The following is a 19,979-nucleotide window of genomic DNA, read 5'->3' on the forward strand; positions in this document are numbered from 1 at the left end:
TTTGTTTCACAAAACAGTTAACCTCAGCTTTAAGTATTTGCTAAACTGGCGAGCGTTAACCTAAATTGCGCTCAAATTTAAACTACGCGCAAATGATCGTGAAAACCCAATATCTCTTGCGCCAAAACATTTGTGTTCCACTCATAATCTTGCCCATAATTAGAATAAACTATACCCCCCATTAAAAGGCCCCCTACTACCACCTAAAACATAAATAAAAGAGTATTTATTCCCCCAGCCTACTTTATATTCAAATTCAACACGATCACGATGGACAGGAGATATATGTTACAACCAAATTAACCGATCTTATTAAAAGGATTCTTTATTGGAGTACCACATTCATATTATTTACTTATGGTTTTCCTTTTTCTCAATTTTTATTATTTCTTGTTCCAAGTTTTGATTGTATCTTGTTAACGAGCTAGTACCAAGATTATAGATTACAGATGTACATAATATAATTGAAAAAACTTTGTATATGTATGTCACTCTGTATGATTTTTCAATATCTTAAATAAAGTGTACAATTTTCAACAACAAAAAATCAAGACACAACAAGAGTCATTTAATTAAAACATATAAACATTTATACAAAATCAGTTCCAAACTTATTTGAGAAGCTTGGTATGCAGAGTAAAATCCTCAACAAGGTGTCAATTTAACTTTCAAGGATAAGGAACCAGACCACGATTGTGTGAGTCCTCACACAATCTACAATAGAGATGAGCATTGCAATCATTTGTTTTTGTCCGAAACAGACAAAAACAAATGAGTGCTTGACAAAATAGTTTTGTTCATTCGTTCATGCCATTTGGAGCTAAAAAAAAGGTGCAGGAATTGGGTGGAGTTATATTGTTTAGGTTAATAAGCTACTGTATTTGTAATGATGTACAGGAGGTATTACCATTCATTTGTCCATCGTCCCCTGTCCATTCCTGCTATAGTATTACTAATGACAGCTGGTCAGGCACTAAATGCTTGTATGTTCTTTTAACATTGGAAAATAGGTCATTTTAATTGTTCGAATCCTATAATGTAAGATTTTTGTTAATAATGAATTGTCTATATTTGATGTTCCCATTGGAAATAGCAGTAACAAATCCAAATTTAATATTCCTTTAAACCAAATGCTAGCATGGATGAAAATCGTCTGAACCAAATGTTTGAAAAAAAATAATCTGAAATTGATCTTTCGGACACATTTTTAACTTGTGCACATGTCTAATATATAATGTTCCAGACGATTTTGACTTGCCTTGTACCTGTGCTTAAATTAAAATCTTCATATTTATAATAAACCCCTAAACTTTCATAACTCCAATCACAATTAACCCCTAAACCACCATGACACTTGACACAATTAAACTCTAAACCACAATATCCCACATCATTATTAATTGCTTTGTGGGGTCTGTTGTTTAGCGTTTTAATAGTGTTAAAGGTCATAGTGGTCAAGGTTGTTAATTGCTATAAAAACATTTTAGAAATTCAAGTATTAACTAAATACAGGTATTTTAAAAAAATGATTGACAACCCGGTTTTCTGGAGCGGCTCTTGTTTGCTGTACGGGATATCATGTATTTGCCCCAAAAAATACAACTACATATGTAAATGTTAAGATTGTCCACTAGCGAAGAACTATAAAAGAGAGATGAAGAGAAACTCAATGAATGTAGACCACATTTTCAGAAGATCATACAATATGGTGCTGTTGGCTACTTTTAGTGTTTTTGTCCTGTGCAAAACAACTGTTTCACTTCATGATGTCTTGGAATACACGCTAATAAGCTAAAAAGGCCGGTTTGAATTTGATCAAGCCCTTTATCCGTCAATTTCAATAAAGGAAAAGTGAACCAGAAAATCTGTCCCGTGATTTATATAGGAACTTTCTTCTGCAAACCAATAATTATGTATTATTTTATTGAGTTTTAAACAAATAGAAGAAAAATATAGCAACACTTTTGACAGTCAGTAATAACTAAAATATACATATGGACCATGAATAAGTTTGCATGAAAGACTTAACTCATCACAGTGGGCCATCCATAAATAAGCTATAGAGCTATAAGAGAGAGTTTCAAAATATATTATAGCAAGATAGATTGTTTTCAGTCCAAAAAATCTGTATAGAACAGCAGGGCAAATGTTGCTAAGGGAATGCAATACTTGAACAATATAGTGATGTCTATTTAAATATGAAAATAATTAAAACATGTGTAGCATTGAAGAAGAAAAGGTTGAGGAAAGATGAAATGGGGATTTAGAAAAGGAACTTGGACCTAGGAGGGGTTATGGCGAGAGGGAAATAGAGGAGAACGAGTAAGGGTTAGTAGAGAATATGGAGCAAACTGTGACGTGTATCTGGCTAGGGGCCCAAGTTGCCTATCTGTGTTTGCAATGTTTCCCAATAGAATTTCCAAATAAACACTCAGCAAATTCAGTTATATTCCCTTATGCATTTTGTAGCACTGCCACTATTTTGTCACAACTTTACATTCTGTTTCTCTCATACCAAGTGACTATTGGATACCTGTTTGAAAATGTTTTTCTGTTTATGGTGAACATTATGAAACACTGCAGGTTTTATCCAAAGTAAGACGGTTATTTTAATTTTTTTGACTATATGAAAAAAGTGGATTGAATTTTTATTGGACTTGTTATATAGTTATACGTATAAAGCTTATATTTTTATTTCTTTTTTACAATTCTATTCTAGTAATGCTGACAACCTATTGCATTATATTTGTTTTGATGGGAAATATCCTACAAAGGTTGGAAACGTCTGCTAATATAGTAATTACTTGCATAAAGGGTCCTGATAAATGGCTTTTTAAAAAATGTAGACTTATTTCAAATCAGTTCAAATCCACTGTTTTCTGGAAGCCATTTTACCTTCCTTATGGAATGATTGGTTTCTTCTGCCTGTCAGCCTCAATAAGAGATTTTCTTCTGTGTTTCCCATTATTTTGCAACCATTGCTCTCATGGGTGAATATAATTTCCCCAGACTTTCCTGTGATTGAGGTCACTGTTCTGATCCCCAGAAGGATTTACCAACAATATGTCCAAGCATGCCTTGCCATCAAACTGAGATGCCACATCAACTATCTTGAAACTGTCAAGACCCTCTTTGTTTTATTTCTCTTGGGGGTTTCTGTCCTATTATTTGGGCAGTGAGAATTCAAACACAATGACATTGAAATGCCATCTGATTTCTGGATTTTATCAAGCATGGAATCCTGCTGAAAACACAGAAGGAACTAAATGATTCTTCTTGTTTGCCAATTAAGCTATGTGTTGCAAAATCTGTTCAACTCTTAACAAGACAACAAAACAAATCTCAAAATATATGTGCTGCGAACAATTGGAAAAGTTTTGCTATTGCATGAAAAAACAGGTATCAGTAGTCTAGACAGCTTGTATTTTCAATATCTCTCTATCTGTCTGTGTGTCTGTCTATCTATCTGCCTGTCTGTCTCTGTCTGTCTGTCTGTCTGTCTGTCTCTGTCTGTTTCTGTCTGTCTACCTGCCTCTATCTGTCTCTGTCTATCTATCTATCTATCTATCTACCTATCTATCATCGATCTATCTGTTTGTATGTGTTTGGTGATGTAGCTTTCTAATGTCATCTAATATGGTGGCAGGAAATGTCATTGTGTTTTGCCCATGGGAAAAACTAGTTACATTTAAAAACTGATTGGGGTCATTAGTTATAAATTGAAAATTGTTGTCTAAGCATAGGGCATATAGGTCATTTGCCAAGTGGTCCAGGGACAGTTACAAGCCAGAGTATGTTGCTTTAGCCCCATCCATTTTCGAGCATTATTGTTTGTGCATAAATGTTTGTGCATAATGTAAGGCCAGCCTTGCTCTAAGTCTCACTGCATTGCTTCCTTTGTGAGCCAGGTAAGGGCAGGTCTGAAATCTAACTCAGGGCAAGGTCCTGTTGCCCCAGAATTATATTAAAATGACCATCCTTACAAGGGCTTGCCCTGCACGCTACTAAATAACTCCTTGCAGAGCTGTTTCCTCTGATGGATTTGCATTTAGTGCAGGATTGATCTGATAACTTTAGACAGCCTTAAAGGGACACTGAACCCACATTTTTTCTCTCCTGATTCACATAGAGCATGCGATTTTAAGCAACTTTCTAATTTACTCCTATTATCAAGCTTTCTTCGTTCTCTTTCTATCTTTATTTGAAAAAGAAGGCATCTAAGCTAAGGAGCCAGCACCATAGACAGCACTTGTTTATTGGTGCTGTCCAATCAGCAAGGACAACTCAGGTTGTTCACCAAAAATGGGCCGGCATCAAACTAACATTCTTGCTTTTCAAATAAACATACCAAGAGAATAATGAACATTTGATAAAAGGAGTAAATTAGAAAGTTGATTAAAATTGCATGCTCTATCTGAATCACAAAAGAAAAGATTTGGGTTCAGTGTCCCTTTAAACCTGGGTAGGTAAGGAATATGCATAGGTTATTGCTGCTCATTTAGACATAGCACTGTTCTTGAGTCTGCAAGAAATAAAAACTTAAAAAAAAATTGTGAAATTAGTATTTTTGCACCATTGAGCATAGTGATTAAAAGAGATAAGAGATGTATCCCTTATCTTCGGCAAGGAGAGAAACAGAGAGATTTCTGGTACTGTGAGTATCAAGATATGCAGAGCCTCAGTCATCTTTTCAGGGTGCACTATATTAGCGAACCTTGGTATAGTGCACATTGGCTGTCAGTGTAGCACAGCTCAGCATCCCTAGCGGTTTACTGCTATTGGCCCCGCTATCTTTGTGTGCCACATCGTATTAGCGCGTCTCCGGTCTCTCCCGCGCTTGACAGTTTAAATAACGCGCTATGGCATTTACCTACTGCTTGTACTTACTGCCTGTGTATGGTTATCTGTATCCTGGGTGCACTATTCTCTGATTTATCTACTTTACTTGTTACTGAATGTACTTGTATTCTGGATTAACTATTTGCTTGCTGCCTTTGCCCTGACCTCTGGACTGTCCTGACAAATCTGTTGCCTCATGAGTTGGTACTTATTCAGTCTGTCTTTTTAACTTCTGCCTGCTCTGACTACCTTTTTTCCTGAATATTTTGCCTGATTGCCTGATTGTTGCTGATCCGGCCTCTTGATGGTATGGTAACTATTCTGCTTACCTGCTATTTGCCTTGTACTTGGTTACATTCAGTTTTGGCTGTTCTGTTACTTCTCAGCCATGTCGGTCTGAACATTATTTTTTAGGCTGTAGTATTCTCTACCTGTTACTTCATCTGATGCTGGGATAGGAAGAAGACTGGACTGACCTTACTTGGCAGGATCAGACTGATATACTTCAGGAAAGTTTTCTTCTGTGAAAAGCACACTGGTCTAAAAGAGGCTGCTTCCGGGTGGTAAATCGCCATAGAACAAGCCACTGAGCTGTTGTTCGTTCCTGGTAGAGCGCTTCTCTCTTTGTATGCAAATTATTATGACCCTGGGGAAGTCTCCCTATGGGTGATGGGGGAAACCAGACGTGGACTCCTTGCCCAGTGTGCTTAGAGGAATGTGGCTGCACCTCACTGACGAGGCCCATAGGAGGCCGAAACGATCGTCTGGGGTTGTCATGTTCCTTGTTCAGAGGAGAATTGCCTGGTATTTCGGGGCTGGACTGACCTTACTTGGCAGGATCAGACTGATATACTTCAGGAAAGTTTTCTTCTGTGAATAGCACACTGGTCTAAAAGAGGCTGCTTCCAGGTGGTAAATTGCCATAGAACAATCCACTGAGCTGTTGTTCGTTCCTGGTAGAGCGCTTCTCTCTTTGTATGCAAATTATTATGACCCTGGGGAAGTCTCCCTATGGGTGATGGGGGAAACCAGACGTGGACTCCTTGCCCAGTGTGCTTAGAGGAATGTGGCTGCACCTCACTGACGAGGCCCATAGGAGGCCGAAACGATCGTCTGGGGTTGTCATGTTCCTTGTTCAGAGGAGAATTGCCTGGTATTTCGGGGCTGGACTGACCTTACTTGGCAGGATCAGACTGATATACTTAAGGAAAGTTTTCTTCTGTGAAAAGCACACTGGTCTAAAAGAGGCTGCTTCCGGGTGGTAAATCGCCATAGTACAAGCCACTGAGCTGTTGTTCGTTCCTGGTAGAGCGCTTCTCTCTTTGTATGCAAATTATTATGACCCTGGGGAAGTCTCCCTATGGGTGATGGGAGAAACCAGACGTGGACTCCTTGCCCAGTGTGCTTAGAGGAATGTGGCTGCACCTCACTGACGAGGCCCATAGGAGGCCGAAACGATTGTCTGGGGTTGTCATGTTCCTTGTTCAGAGGAGAATTGCCTGGTATTTCGGGGCTGGACTGACCTTACTTGGCAGGATCAGACTGATATACTTCAGGAAAGTTTTCTTCTGTGAAAAGCACACTTGTCTAAAAGAGGCTGCTTCCGGGTGGTAAATCGCCATAGAACAAGCCACTGAGCTGTTGTTTGTTCCTGGTAGAGCGCTTCTCTCTTTGTATGCAAATTATTATGACCCTGGGGAAGTCTCCCTATGGGTGATGGGGGAAACCAGACGTGGACTCCTTGCCCAGTGTGCTTAGAGGAATGTGGCTGCACCTCACTGACGAGGCCCATAGGAGGCCGAAACGATCGTCTGGGGTTGTCATGTTCCTTGTTCAGAGGAGAATTGCCTGGTATTTCAGGGCTGGACTGACCTTACTTGGCAGGATCAGACTGATATACTTCAGGAAAGTTTTCTTCTGTGAATAGCACACTGGTCTAAAAGAGGCTGCTTCCGGGTGGTAAATCGCCATAGAACAAGCCACTGAGCTGTTGTTCGTTCCTGGTAGAGCGCTTCTCTCTTTGTATGCATAGGAAGAAGACTGGTCAGGTAATTGGAGTGATGAGTGAACTTCCTCACGGATACATCTTTTGGGTTACAACCAGAAGGATTTAAGCTTAGGACATGTCCACCACATGGAGAATAGAAGCCTCTTCCCCACACACCCTCCAGCTGGTCCCTCGTGCATGCTTATATATCTGTTTAATCCTAGAAGGTGTTAGGTACCAACAAGAGAAAAATAAATGTAATTCATTTCCTACATTATTATTGAGACAGGTTTTTTTTTATTTAATATTTTCTGCAAGGATTTCAGGTTTCATATTAGTTCCTAGATCTAGCTGCCATCTGTGAGTGAAAGCAGGGAGAGTGTGTTTACCCTGTGGCTGGAGAAGTTTGTAGATAATAGATTTAGTATGTCTGAAGGATGTGTTCATCCCACAGAGGTGTTCAAATGGTGTGAGAAGACGATTCAGATCTTTTTTTGTAGGAGTGTGTGCTAACTGACTGAAGACTAAGTGAATGTAAACCATAAGAAAAAGTCTCTTCGTCTAGCTCCCATAGTTCTAAATGGGTCTTAAGTTTATCCTTGTGTATGAGTGTCCGGAAAGTATAACCGCTTATGTGCCTCCTGTGAGCAGTATACGTTTGGCAAGTGGTACTGTAAACTTTAACTTTGAGTTTGCTTTTGTCCTGCCCTTTGGGCACTTGAATAACTGCTGGATTCCCAGAGGCCTATATTGAGAACAAAATGACACTTCAAGGGCCCTTGTCTGGTCCTATAATGTTACCTAAGCTCCACTTGCATCAAGTGTGGCCCCTTTGCATCCCCCCTTGCAAAGAAAGGACTCACAGTATAAAGAAAATGTATGACTGTACCATTATGATGGCAGGAATGTCTGCCACAATATTTGTACTGGAAGTGTATGCAAGTGCATATTTTCTAGGTTGGACTAGCCCAGTGTTTCTCAGCCACGGTCTTCAAGTACCCCCAACAAGCCAGATTTTTATTATAGCTGAATTAGAGCACAGGTGTAATAATCAGCATATGGGTGAAAGCAGGTTCAGCTGATTATGTCACCTGTGCTCTATGTCAGCTGTAATGAAACCCTGGCCTGTTGGGGGTACTTGAGGACCGCGCTTGAGAAACACTGGACTGGCCAATGTGGAAAAATGACAGTCACAGAGAAGCAGCTCCTCTTGATTGTTTGTGATTATGGATGTCTCTGGTGCATTTGTGTGTGCATGTGGATGTATGTGTGTTTTATCTCTCTCTGATGAGGTGTGATGACAAGTGCTTAGGTGTCTGGTATTTTAAGTGACTGCATAGGCCAATGAGTAATCAGAAGATATTCCTTTTTTGTCAACTTCAATAGTCAACCATTTTACAACATACAGTGACAGAAGGATGTTGAGAACAGTGCTACAAGCTTTAAAAGATTTATTTGTAAATAAAACAAGTACATTATAGTTTTCAGTTTGGGTGTATGGTTAAATAACAAAAGTGGGAAGAGTGGGCTGATCTGAGCCTGGGTTTTATCAAAGTCTTTTAGTTTTTGCATTTGAAAAATGGCTCCATAAATGTGCAATCTGTTATTGAGAATTTGGATTGTGAGCAGAAAAACAGGACAGACAAATGTTAAATACAGGACCATGTTTCACCACAAAGATAATGTAATAGTGCAATCATTAAAAACTGCTGATTGTTATTGTGTTGACTTTGAAGACAGCTCACCAGCAGCTGGCAACATGCCAATAATGATCAAACCGATGGATGTGAGCATTAGTGTAACAATAAAACACATTTTATTTTTAGCACTAGTATGTCCCTTATAAGGTTGATGTTTTGAATGCAACCTTGAATGCTTTTATTTGTTAAGTCAAACATGACATACAGATAGTGAAGTTACTTTTATTCTACAGAAACATTTGAATGAATGTTGAAGGTCACATGCATTCTATGACGTGACCCTTGGTCACAAGTAATACAATAGAATATGAAAACATATAAACAAAACTATGAGACATAGCACAGAGAGAATATATTTCATGTAGTTTTTTTTTTTATAAATGTATTCAAGGTTAGTAATCATTATTCACAGTAATAAGCATTGTCATCAAACAATTATGTGTATATCCTCATATGATACTAAAAATGAACAAATCAATTAAATAATAAAACTAAGTTTAACAACTAGGTCATCTGGTTTCTCGTTAGGAAATGATGTCAGATATAGAAAAGCAGCTCTTGTCTATTGGTTCTTGAGAAGTAGCACAGCAAGAAATCTTAACACCTTATTTTTGTAAATCCATTTTTTTTCATCCATAACTACATGTCTTATAATTAGGTAAATACAACCTCAGATGAACAACAACACATGACATGTTACATGTGATTTAGTTAAAAATAAAGCCAGAATGGAGAAGTCCTGTGTGAAAAAGTACACCCATACTGCTTCCATAAGAATTAAGTGGCTAAATATCAGCCAGGTCCTTCTAATCAAATGCCCTTGGTTAATTGATCACCAGCAAGTGTGACCACCTCTATAAAAGCCAAAGTTTTAGTAGTTTGCTGGTCTGGAGCATTCAGGTGTGTGTTAACACAATGCCAAGGAGGAAAGACATCAGCAATGATCTCTGGAGAAGCAAATGTTGTTGCCCAACAATCTGGGAAGGGTTATAAGGCCATTTCCAAACAATTTAAAGTCCATCATCCTACAGTTAGAAAGATTATTCATAAGTGGCAAACATTCAAGACAGTTGCCAATCTTCCCAGGAGTGGACGCCCAAGCAAATTCACTCCAAGGTCAGATCATGCAATGCTCAGAGAAATTGTAAAAAAAACAAGTTACTGTACATCTCAGATTCTGCAGGCCTCAGTTAGCATGTTAAATGTTAAAGTTCTTGACAGTACAATTAGAATTGATCATTGATCAATTGGAATTGATCAATACTTTATATATTTGTGTAATTTTATTAACCTCTTCATGATATAGTGCAATTATTCTACCTAATTCCCCCATATCTAATCCGGTCCCTGTTTCTGCCCTTAAATTCCCTATCCAATGACGTACTTGCAGATAAGCATAGAAAGATGCTTTTGGTAGGTTATATTTACCTTTCAACTCATCAAAAGCTCGTATTATCAACTTATTCTCCTGGCACATTTGGCCAACAGAGTAAAGGCCTTCTTGGGCCCATACCGAGAAGACAGACATAGTCAGTCCTGGAGGAAAACTTGGATTACCCGTCAGGGGAAGAAACTCAGACTTACGAAAATTATTTTTGATTCCCATACAAATCTTCTGCCAGGCACCCACAATATCTTTAATAGTGACAAACTGTATTATATTAGAAGGTTGTTTTGCCACTGAAATATGTAGTACCGCTTTCAAAGCAAAAGGGGCTATTAGTTGCAACTCTAATTCATATAGAGTGACCTGCTCTTTCTCGGTAATCCAGTTAAGGGCGAACTTGCACAAAGCCGCATAGTTATAAAATCTAATATTTGGACATGCAAGACCTCCATACGCTTTTGGAAATGTTAGGGTTGATAGAGCTATTCACGGCTTTTTCCCTCGCCAAATAAATTTATTAAAAATCCTATGTATGCGGGAAATATCCTTATTATATAATAGTAATGGGAAGTTCTGAAGGAAATATAGGAGTTTAGGAAACATAATGGCCTTGATAAGCATAATTCTAGCTGAGACACTCAATGGAAGATTAGACCAGGTCTGTAGCTTATTTTGTAAGTCTGTCATACATTTGGGAAAATTCAATTCGTACCATAACCTGGGATCCTTACTTAAAGTTATACCCAAATACTGTAAACGCGTAGTTTCGTGGAAAGGATGGGGAACTTCATTACGCAGTTTATATATCCATAATAATTCCGATTTTTCATTGTTAGTCCTGTACCCAGAAAAAGAACCAAAAACTTAGCCTAAATATGTGCAGAACCTGTGGTATAGATTGTAATGTATTACTTAAAAATAATAAAAGATCGTCCGCAAAAAGAGAGAGTACAATTTCTTGACTACCTATTCTGATCCCCTTTAGTTCCTGTCTCAAATAAATTGCAAGCGGTTCTAAAGAAAGGTTAAATAATAGTGGGGATAGTGGGCAACCCTGCCATGTCCCTCTCTTCAGAGGGAATCTATTTCATATATCTCTGTTTACTATGATTGCTGACATTGGATTTTTATAAAGTATCTGTATAAACTGATAAAAGTGGCCTGTCATCCCAAATCCTTCCAGTGACGTAAATAGATGGTCCCATCCAATCGAGTCGAATGCCTTTTCGGCATCGACCGTGAGAATTGCAAGACCTGGTTTGGAATGCGCTTTTTTGAATATTTTATTTGCAAAGAAATCCAGAACAAGTTGGGCTTTGCGTATGATTTTAACTGGGTTATGTCCTATCATAAAACCCGATTGATCTGGGTGTATAATATAATCTAGACATCTTTTAAGTCTATTTGAAATAATAGCAGTCATCAATTTGTAGTCCTGGTTAAGGAGGGAAATAGGTCTATATGATGCTGGTAATCCAGGATCTTTTCCCTTCTTCAAAATCAGGACCATGTTTGAAGCTGAAAACAGGGAGGACTGTGTTTTGCTGCCAATAAAATAATCGTTAAATAGGGCATGAAGAGGAGGGAGGAGTTGTTCACACAAAAGTTTATAAAATTCAGCTGGAAGGGCATTGGGGCCTGGTGTTTTACCTGACTTAAGGTTGGTTATCGCATCCGATATCGGGCGTGATCCAATATACAGTGTAGTTTTCAACGCAAGCGAGGGAACCCGCGCCACCCGTAATTTCACCTTGCACATCGGGGTATTACATATACTGTGCCGTTAGATGCTAAACTGGCGTAAGTAGGACAAAATGGTGTTCTTCCGAAAAGTGCGCAAATACACATTTTACTAGTCGCAAGTAACTTACGCCTGTATTTTGTCCATGTAAAGTCTCAATAAAGTCTCAATAAAGAGTAGTTTTATGCAAATTAGGCTAACACTCGTAAAAATCACCCGCGACTCCATCTAAAAATGTGCCACGTGATTACGCTATTCAAAAGTCATATATAAACCTATGCGCAGCCACCATTTTTTTCAGTGTATTTGGATGGTTCGTTGAGCTACAGCACACTACAGTGGAGTCAAGGATTAGTCAGAGTAGATAGAGAGGTGCAAACAGATGAGTTAGTTAGGTTGCATTGTTGGTTGGTAAAGCTTGTACACTTACACATATTGCGCACATATTGCATAAATATTTTTCTAACACCTCACACATTTTATTTCAATTTTACAATATGATAGGCTGAGTGTTTAGTTGTGATTGTGTTTGATTGAACTGGGAGTGAGTGTGAGTGTGTGAGTGTGTGTAGTGTGAGGATGGCAGGGAGAGGTAGGGCGGAGGTGAGGAGGGGAGAGGATTGGCAGGGAGAGGAGTATTGTAGAGGACAGGAGGAGCAGCGGGGTCCCCATCAGGGAGTAAGTGGAGTGGGGAGAGGAGAGCTAGAAGGGATGATGGGAGGGGAGATGCCCGAGAACCATAGAGACCAGGCACATCTAGAAGAGGGACAGAGGGTGCACATGGGGACAGAAGGGGGGAGGAGGGAGAGGATAGGGAGGAACCCACACCAGGGACATCACAGGGAGCAAGCCAGGTGTCCACAGAGGATCAGAGGATGAGAGGTCCAAACTTCTCATTCAATGAGAATGTTGCCCTAGTCCAGGCCATCATGGACAATCACAGTGCCCTCTTTGGCCAGGAGAAGGGCAAAGGCATTGCCAGAAGGTGTAAAACAGCATGGTTGGCGGTAGAGGATGCCGTCAACAGTGTGACCTCGCAGAGGAGGACTGTTGAGGGCCTTAAAAAAAGGTGGAATGACTGTAAGAGGCGGGTGAAAGAAAAGATGGGGCAGGAAGCCATGCACCAGAGGGGAACAGGTGGTGGTCCACCCCTGGACACAGAATACAACACCTGGCAGGAGATGATACGCAGGTCCCTGAGTATCACAGCAGTCTGTGGACTTCCAGGGGCTCGTTACTCAGGGGCTGTAACCACAGCACATCATGCTGGTGAGTAACATCCCACACACCAGTATGATATGTATTTGAGATATAGCATCCTTTAATGTCACAAATTCATGTACACAATGAGGAGCATGGTATTTGGCCTACTAACAAAAACATTTACAATTATATTTGACATTAATGCTACTTAACATAATGCAATTCATGATATGAGGTGGAATAGTGCAATACTAACATGTCTCAGAGTAACACAGGCCACAAGCCACATGTAGAGTTTTCAGTAAATGGACACCATAGCCATCACAATACTTTTAGCTCAGAAAGCAGGTTCTGTGCCTACATCAGGCTAAAGTAAATTGTGTGACCATAGTGTTACTTAAAGAACACATTTTTTCCATCATTGACATGTACACATAACTATTGTATGAAACACATACCTGTATACTGTGCAGATTAAAATACCTCATATCACAAATCACAATGTGTACATGCATGTTATAGAGTTTGACATGAGAATCAGTATAGGCCCTTGCATGTATCAATGTACATTGTATGCCCACATGGACATATATATGACTGTACTAATCCCTCTCATCATTTGACTCCTCCACAGAACCTCCTGTCACCAGGATGCAAACAGGCATGCCACCACCTCCACCACCACCACCAGTCACAGGAATGCAGCCACCTCCACCACCACCACCACCAGTCACAGGCATACAGCCACCACCATCAGTCTTCAGGCAACCACATGAACATTATGCTCCCAGGCATGAGCAGGGTTGGATGGCTTCAGTTGAGGACCCGGAAGTGATGCCACCACAATTGACATATGACCCCTGGCAAGATTCCTGGCCAGAGGAATATTCTTCTTTTGTCTTGACGGGGAGCCAAGACAGTCACAAAGGGTCCATGTATTTACCCCCCCCCCCCCAACAAAATCTCAGGGCAGTCATGGCTTTTACACACAGGGTATGTCACAAGAAGTGCCATCTGGACAGGCTGAGTGGTCACACACTGGTCATCAGTGGGACTATCAATCCACCCAACCTGAGAGCTCCACCATCCTCTTCACTTGGGAGAGCTCCACCATCCTCTTCACTTTGGAGAGCTCCACCATCTGCAGGTGAACATATAGCTGAAAGTACTCAAGCACCAGCAGATGCAGCTGAAGATGTCCCACAAGCACCAGCAGATGCAGCTGAAGATGTTCCACAAGCACCAGCAGATGCAGCTGAAGATGTCTCACAAGCACCAGCAGATGCAGCTGAAGATGTTCCACAAGCACCAGCAGATGCAGCTGAAGATGTCTCACAAGCACCAGCAGATGCAGCTGAAAAAAATAATTTATGTAAGAACTTACCTGATAAATTAATTTCTTTCATATTGGCAAGAGTCCATGAGCTAGTGACATATGGGATATACAATCCTACCAGGAGGGGCAAAGTTTCCCAAACCTCAAAATGCCTATAAATACACCCCTCACCACACCCACAATTCAGTTTAACGAATAGTTAGCCAAGCAGTGGGGTGATAAAGAAAGGAGTAGAAAGCATCAACAAAGGAAATGTGGAAATAATTGTGCTTTATACAAAAATCATAACCACCATAAAAAGGGTGGGCCTTATGGACTCTTGCCAATATGAAAGAAATGAATTTATCAGGTAAGTTCTTACATAAATTATGTTTTCTTTCATGTAATTGGCAAGAGTCCATGAGCTAGTGACATATGGGATATCAATACCCAAGATGTGGAGTCTTCCACTCAAGAGTCACTAGAGAGGGAGGGAATAAAAATAAAAACAGCCATATTCCGCTGAAAAAAATAATCCACAACCCAAAAAAATAAGTTTATTTCATTTTTGAAAGAAAAAAACTTAAAACAAAAGCAGAAGAATCAAACTGAAACAGCTGCCTGAAGAACTTTTCTACCAAAAACTGCTTCCGAAGAAGCAAATACATCAAAACAGTAGAATTTAGTAAATGTATGTAAAGAGGACCAAGTTGCCGATTTGCAAATCTGATCAACTGAAGCTTCATTCTTAAAAGCCCACGAAGTGGAGACTGATCTAGTAGAATGAGCTGTAATTCTCTGAGGCGGGGCCCAACCCGACTCCAAATAAGCTTGATGAATCAAAAGTTTCAACCAAGAAGCCAAGGTAATAGCAGAAGCCTTCTGACGTTTCCTAGGACCAGAAAATAAAACAAATAGACTGGAAGTCGTCCTAAAATCTTTAGTAGCTTCCACATAATATTTCAAAGCTCTTACCACATCCAAAGAATGTAAGGATCTTTCCAAAGAATTCTTAGGATTAGGACACAAGGAAGGGACAACAATTTCTCTATTAATGTTGTTAGAATTCACAACCTTAGGTAAAAATTGAAAAGAAGTCCGCAAAACTGCCTTATCCTGATGAAAAATCAGAAAAGTAGACTCACAAGAAAGAGCAGATAGCTCAGAAACTCTTCTAGCAGAAGAGATAGCTAAAAGGAACAACACTTTCCAAGAAAGTAGTTTAATGTCCAAAGAATGCATAGGCTCAAAAGGAGGAGCCTGTAAAGCCTTCAGAACCAAATTAAGGCCTAGATTTAGAGTTTGGTGGTAGCCGTCAAAACCAGCGTTAGAGGCTCCTAACGCTGGTTTTTACCGCCCGCTGTTATTTGGAGTCAGTCAGGAAAGGGTCTAACGCTCACTTTGCAGCCGCAACTTTTCCATACAGCAGATCCCCCTACGCCATTTGCGTATCCTATCTTTTCAATGGGATCTTTCTAACGCCGGTATTTAGAGTCTTGGCTGAAGTGAGCGTTAGAAATCTAACAACAAAACTCCAGCCGCAGAAAAAAGTCAGTAGTTAAGAGCTTTCTGTGCTAACGCCAGTTTATAAAGCTCTTAACATACTGTGCTCTAAAGTACACTAACACCCATAAACTACCTATGTACCCCTAAACCGAGGTCCCGCCACATCGCCGCCACTCTATTAAAATTTTGTAACCCCTAATCTGCCGCTCCGTATACCACCGCAACCTACATTATACCTATGTACCCCTAATCTGCTGCCCCTAACACAGCCGACCCCTATATTATATTTATTAATCCCTAATCTGCCGCCCCCAACGTCGCCTCCACCTACCTACAATTATTAACCCCTAATCTGCCGACCGGACCACACCGCTACTATAATAAATGTATTAACCCCTAAAGCTAAATCTAACCCTAACACTAACACCTTCATAAGTTAAATATAATTTAAATCTAACGAAATAAATTAACTCTTATTAAATAAATTATTCCTATTTAAAGCTAAATACTTACCTGTAAAATAAACCCTAATATAGCTACAATATAAATTATAATTATATTGTAGCTATTTTAGGATTAATATTTATTTTACAGGCAACTTTGTAATTATTTTAACCAGGTAAAATAGCTATTAAATAGTTAAGAACTATTTAATAGCTAAAATAGTTTAAATAATTACAAAATTACCTGTAAAATAAATCCTAACCTAAGTTACAATTAAACCTAACACTACACTATCAATAAATTAATTAAATACAATACCTACAAATAACTACAATTAAATAAACTAACTAAAGTACAAAAAATAAAAAAGAACTAAGTAACAAAAAATAAAAAAATATTTACAAACATTAGACAATTTTAAACTAATTACACCTACTCTAAGCCCCCTAATAAAATAACAAAGACCCCCAAAATAAAAAAATGCCCTACCCTATTCTAAATTAAAAAAGTTCAAAGCTCTTTTACCTTATCAGCCCTGAAAAGGGCCATTTGCGGGGCATGCCCCAAATAATTTAGCTCTTTTGCCTGTAAAAAAAAACATACAATACCCCCCCCAAACATTACAACCCACCACCCACATACCCCTAATCTAACCCAAACCCCCCTTAAATAAACCTAACACTAAGCCCATGAAGATCTTCCTACCTTATCTTCACCATGCCAGGTTCACCGATCCATCCTCCGAAGTCTTGATCCAAGCCTCCGAAGTCTCCATCCAAGCCCAAGCGGGGGCTGGCGATCCATAATCCGGCTGAAGTCTTCTATCAAGCGGCGGCTGAAGAGGTCCAGAAGAGGCTCCAAAGTCTTCATCCTATCCGTGAAGAAGAGGAGATCCGGACCGGCAACTATCTTGAGCCAAGCGGCATCTTCTATCTTCATCCGATGACGAACTGCTCCATCTTGAAGACCTTCAGCGCGGATCCATCTTCTTCTTCCGATGTCCAACTGAAGAATGAAGGTTCCTTTAAGGGATGTCATCCAAGATGGCGTCCCTCGAATTCCGATTGGCTGATTGAATGTGAGCTCAATCTGATTGGCTGATCCAATCAGCCAATCGGAATTTTCCTACCTTAATTCAGGATTCTATCAGCCAATCGGAATTCGAGGGACGCCATCTTGGATGACGTCCCTTAAAGGAACCTTCATTCTTCAGTTGGACGTCGGAAGAAGAAGATGGATCCGCGCTGAGGTCTTCAAGATGGAGCCCTTCATCATAGGATGAAGATAGAAGATGCCGCTTGGATCAAGATGGTTGCCGGTCCGGATCTCCTCTTCTTCCCGGATAGGATGAAGACTTTGGAGCCTCTTCTGGACCTCTTCAGCCGCCGCTTGATAGAAGACTTCAGCCGGATTATGGATCGCCAGCCCCCGCTTGGGCTTGGATGAAGACTTCGGAAGCTTGGTTCAAGACTTCGGAGGACGGATTGGTGAACCTGGCATGGTGAAGATAAGGTAGGAAGATCTTCAGGGGCTTAGTGTTAGGTTTATTTAAGGGGGGTTTGGGTTAGATTAGGGGTATGTGGGTGGTGGGTTGTAATGTTGGGGGGGGGGTATTGTATGTTTTTTTTTACAGGCAAAAGAGCTGAATTCTTTGGGGCATGCCCCACAAATGGCCCTTTTCAGGGCTGGTAAGGTGAAAGAGCTTTGAACTTTTTTAATTTAGAATAGGGTAGGGCATTTTTTTATTTTGGGGGTCTTTGTTATTTTATTAGGGGGCTTAGAGTAGGTGTAATTAGTTTAAAACAACAATTAGTACAAAAGGAGACAACAGTGTCACCAGAGTACTACTAAGAGGCGCCTAGGGTAAATATGACACAAGAAAAATCCTAAGTATAGTACAACTAAGAGGGTATATACCGTAGGTACTGTGAGTACTCAAGTACTACATAAGAAAATATATATGACAAAAATACTTTTAAAAAAATATAGAAATCCTAACTCCTGATAACTGGAAAAAAAAAATTCAGATTAGAAAGGACAATTCAAAAGTTAAAATAACAATAAAATAAATATATATATGAACTATATTAGTCCAGTATATGTAGTTAGTTTATCAAGATCAGCAAAGTCTGGATAGTGATACCCAAAGGATATATGTGGTGGGCAATATTTCCAAATGAGATAGGCTGCTCCTCCAGAGTGATGTGCCAGGAACACAGATGGAAAATCTAGAAGATAAAGGATAGAGGGCGCCACATGGTGCAGATCAAATGTGATAAGAGCAAAACAGCAATAGAAAAGAGGAATCCTACTCACAAGTTGTTGCGCACATCAAGGTGCAGAAATCGCAGTCCGGAACCACACGTCATCTGGTAGACCACAATGGGTAGGTTGGTTTCACTGATGGAGGTCCTCGTCTTGCCAGGGAGAGTCCAGGGATACCCAAGATAGTGAAAAGGATATGGATCAGCAGGCCAAAGATCCAACCGGCAGTCTATGAAGGTGAAGTTCTGATGAGTGTCATTGATCACTCATCAGAACTTCACCTTCATAGACTGCATACCAACTTTTTGGTAAATTGATCCTCCAACCATGTTTCCGAAGAAACAACACTAGTTGATTCATGTGAGATTCTGCAGTATGTAAAGACTGAGCTAGTACAAAGATATCGTCCAAATAAGGAAACAATGCAATACCCTGTTCTCTGATTACAGATAGTAGGGCACCCAGAACCTTTGAAAAGATTCTTGGAGCTGTTGAAAGGCCAAATGGAAGACCAAAAAATTGGTAATGCTTGTCTAGAAAAGAGAATCTCAGAAACTGATAGTGTTCTGGATGAATCGGAATATGAAGGCAGGCATCCTGCAAGTCTATTGTGGACATATAATGTCCTTGCTGAACAAAAGGCAGAATAGTCCTTATAGTCACCATCTTGAAAGTTGGTACTCTTACATAACAATTCAAAATTTTCAGATCCAGAACTGGTCTGAATACATTTTCTTTCTTTGGTACAATGAAAAGGTTTGAATAAAACCCCAAACCTTGTTCCTGAGGAGGAACTGGCATGATTACCCCTGAAGACTCCAGGTCTGAAACACACTTCAGAAAAGCCTGAGCTTTTACTGGATTTACAGGGATGCGTGAGAGAAAAAATCTTCTCACAGGAGGTCTTACTTTAAATCCTATTTGATACCCCTGAGAGACAATGCTCTTAATCCAATGATTTTTGACAGATTTTATCCAAAAATCCTTGAAAAACCTTAATCTGCCCCTACCAGCTGAGCTGGAATGAGGGCTGTACCTTCATGCGGACTCAGGGGCAGACATTGGTTTCCTAAATGGCTTGGATTTATTCCAATTTGAGGAAGGCTTCCAAATGGAAGCAGATTCCTTGGGAGGAGGATTGAGTTTTTGTTCCTTATTCTGACGAAAGTAATGAAAACGGTTAGAAGCCTTAGATTTACCCTTAGGTTTTTTATCCTGAGGCAGAAAAAATGAAATTTATGCTTACCTGATAAATTTATTTCTCTTGTGGTGTATCCAGTCCACGGATCATCCATTACTTGTGGGATATTCTCCTTCCCAACAGGAAGCTGCAAGAGGATCACCCACAGCAGAGCTGTCTATATAGCTCCTCACCTAACTGCCACCTCCCAGTCATTCGACCGAAGACAAGCAAGAGAAAGGAGAAACTATAGGGTGCAGCGGTGACTGTAGTTTAAAAATTTAAAAAACACCTAAAAAAACACCTGCCTTAAAAAGACAGGGCGGGCCGGGAACTGGATACACCACAAGAGAAATAAATTTATCTGGTAAGCATAAATTTTGTTTTCTCTTGTAAGGTGTATCCAGTCCAT

This window comes from Bombina bombina, chromosome 1, assembly GCF_027579735.1.
Source record: "Bombina bombina isolate aBomBom1 chromosome 1, aBomBom1.pri, whole genome shotgun sequence".
Lineage (NCBI taxonomy): Eukaryota > Metazoa > Chordata > Amphibia > Anura > Bombinatoridae > Bombina > Bombina bombina.